General features: G+C 38.3%; 1 protein-coding gene across 1 annotated transcript in view; it reads right to left on the reverse strand.

The window, feature by feature from the left end:
* The window catches only part of ift74 (intraflagellar transport 74), a 12,878-nt gene extending 11,275 nt beyond the window's left edge, over positions 1-1,603 (reverse strand). The window contains exon 1 of the mRNA XM_017403981.3: positions 1,512-1,603. The gene's annotated coding sequence lies outside the window, so the exon portion shown is untranslated. The remainder of the gene's footprint in view (positions 1-1,511) is intronic.
* Between the last annotated feature and the right edge of the window lie 1,424 nt (positions 1,604-3,027).

The raw sequence follows: 3,027 nt of genomic DNA on the forward strand, positions 1-3,027 counted from the left end.
CTCCCTAAAGGCTCTTTTTTTTCTTGTTTAACAGTTCCTTTAGTTCACTGGTGATCCAGGGTTTGTTATTAGGGAAGCATCTCACTGTTCTGGTGGGGATGGTGTTGTCCACACAGAAGTTTATATAGTCGGTCAAACACTCAGTCATGGCATTGATGTCCTCTCCATGTGGCTTGCAAAGAGAAATCCAATCAGTAGCATCAAAACAACCCTGTAGGGCTTCTTCAGCTTCCTGTGACCATTTTCTCACAGTCCTGTTTGTAACAGGTTGTCTCTGGACAAGGGGTTTATATTGTGAGCAGAGAAAAACAAGGTTGTGATCTGATTTACCTAAAGGAGCTCTTGCTTTGGAAATATATGAATCATTGACATATTGTGTAAAACAAATCCAATGTCTTGTTTTCTCTAGTAAAGCAGCTGACAAACTGTTGAAACGTTGGCAGTGTGGCAGAGAGTGAGGCGTGATTAAAATCACCAGATATTGCCATAAAAGAATTGGGGTGTTGTGTCTGTATCTTAGCAACGATGGAACTGATGACATCACATGTATTGTCGGCAACAGCTGAGGGTGGAATGTAAACAGCTTCCAAAACAACACCGGTGAACTCTCTTGGCAAATAATATGGACGAAAACTTACTACCAATAGTTCAATGTCAGGATTGCAGAGACGACACTTCACAGTAACATGTCCTGGGTGACACCATCTGTTGTTGACAAGCACTGCCAATGCAACTCCTTTCCTTTTCCTGCTACTTATTAAATCTCGATCTGCCCGTATAGTCAGGAAGCCCAGCAGAGAGATGTTGGAGTCAGGGATATGATCCTGCAGCCATGCCTCAGTAAAACACATAATACTACATTTCCGATACTCTTGCTGGGTTCTTATCAGGGCTTGAAGTTCATCCAACTTGTTAGCTAACGATCTCACGTTGCCCATGATGATGGCTGGCAGAGATGGTTTGAACTTCCTCCTTCTCGCTCTCCTCTTTGCTTCTGCAATGTTAATCAGCTGCTCCCTGTTGTAAACCACCCTGTTGCTATGGTTACGCATCATAACAAAAGAGTACAATATAAAAAGTATTGGAAAAAATCAATCCAGCTGCACAGCATCAAAGACAAAAAGGTATAGTTGTCCAAAAAAAAGAGCTATTTTCCAAGGAAAAACAAGAATGAAATTTGAAAAAAGAAAATAAATCTTAACGAGAGGTACAGAGCTACTCCAACGTGCTGCCACTCTGAGTCGGCGCAATTCTAGAAGAATTTATTTTTTATTATTTAATTTATTCTAGAACAAAGACCAGAATCTTTTTTTTTAATCATGTCCTTAATAAGGACGTGATTAAAGAATATACATCAAAATCTACGATGTATAAGGACTCCTTATACATAATACCCTAGAAATGAAAAAATGTTGAACTTTTTTTGTCCAATAACTACATGATTTTCTCAAAGTACTCAATCTTTAAAGGTGTTTACAGTAATTAATTGACTTTGTCCATTTCTTGCTTACCCTGCTACAGTGCTCCAGAAGTGAGACAATGTTTTCTTCGCTCTCCGACAGTTTGTCCAGCTCCTGAGTCTTTACTTCCTGAAAAGTCTCCAGAAACTCTGAAATAATAAAAATTACACTGCTAGATTAGGGGGCTGACACATTGGACTCTATGTAGTTTCATGACAAACTCTGTGTATGCACAAAAGCAATGTGCCTTTTAAGGCTTCCCAAAAAAGCAACAACAACCAAAAAACAAATAACTCATTTCCCATACAGTAAATGATATTATTTGATATAAAAAGTTCATGTTTAATTTGATACTCAGTTTGTTCATACTGAAACCAGCAGTGCCGTCCAGTTGTTGCACATCTTGGTTCTTACCCACAGACTCCCTCCTTAGTGTCCAGCCTCTTGTACAACTCATCATACATCTTCTTTTTTGCCTTTGCTACCTCCCTCTTTGCTCTATATTGCATTTCCCTATATTCCTGTCTACTCTTTTCAGTCCTCTCACTGTCCCATTTTCTTCCTGGCTAACCTCTTCCTCCACTTCAATATTCTATCACCAGGTCTCCTTATAATCTTAATAATATGCATGTATGTATGTATGTATGTATGTATGTACACACACACACACACACACACACACATACATACATATACATTTTGCTTCTCTCTGCACCTGGTGGAAGGCGGACGTGTTTCTTTTCTCTTTTTTTCTTTTTTCTTTTCTCTCTGTCTCTTGAACTGGAAGATCTTCACATATTTGGGTTTTTGATAACAGGATTTTTGTTGTTTGGATTAAGCAGTTACCTGACTTATCGTCAAATTCGTTTGATGGGTTCGGCGGTCAACAATCAACCTGTGTGGTTACGGGAGCTGAATCGCAAGTTGGACTGAATTGCGGTTCTGGAACTCATAATATGGGTTACATCTTGGAGAAAGTTGCTCGCTTGAATCAGGCGGAATGGTCCCGGAATTTGGCTGTTTGGATTCGCCATTGAGAAGCAAGACTTTCAAGGCAGACAAAAACATGTCTGCTTGAACCAAAACAATTACTGTTTGTGAATATTGGCTCCCCTAGGCTGACCTTGGTCAGCCATCTTGAAATTTCTCCCCGGATTTTTTATGTAAACAAGATGCTCTGCTCCCTCTGCTGAAGGACATCTGTGGATCTGCTGTTTTAGCTTATTTAGCCTTCCTGTACATTTAGTTTAGTTTCTGTACGTTTAGTTTAGTTTATTTTATCTTAGCTTATACTTTAGATATTGTTAGATTCCTAATTGTTGTTTAGTTCAGTTTTAACTTTATCATGATTTCATTTAGATTATTTTAGCTACTATTTTGACTGTTTTAGCTCATGTTTAGATATGTTTAGTTTCATGATTTTATTTAGATTATCCTACATTTCATTTAGATTATACATGATTGATGTGTTTTTCTTTTTTGTGTTTCATTATGTACCTGCTGTATTGGATTCTGTTTTTGTTTCTGTTGTAAAGCGCTTTGGATCGCCTTGTTGCTGAAAAGTGCT

This window comes from Kryptolebias marmoratus, linkage group LG22, assembly GCF_001649575.2.
Source record: "Kryptolebias marmoratus isolate JLee-2015 linkage group LG22, ASM164957v2, whole genome shotgun sequence".
Classification (NCBI taxonomy): domain Eukaryota; kingdom Metazoa; phylum Chordata; class Actinopteri; order Cyprinodontiformes; family Rivulidae; genus Kryptolebias; species Kryptolebias marmoratus.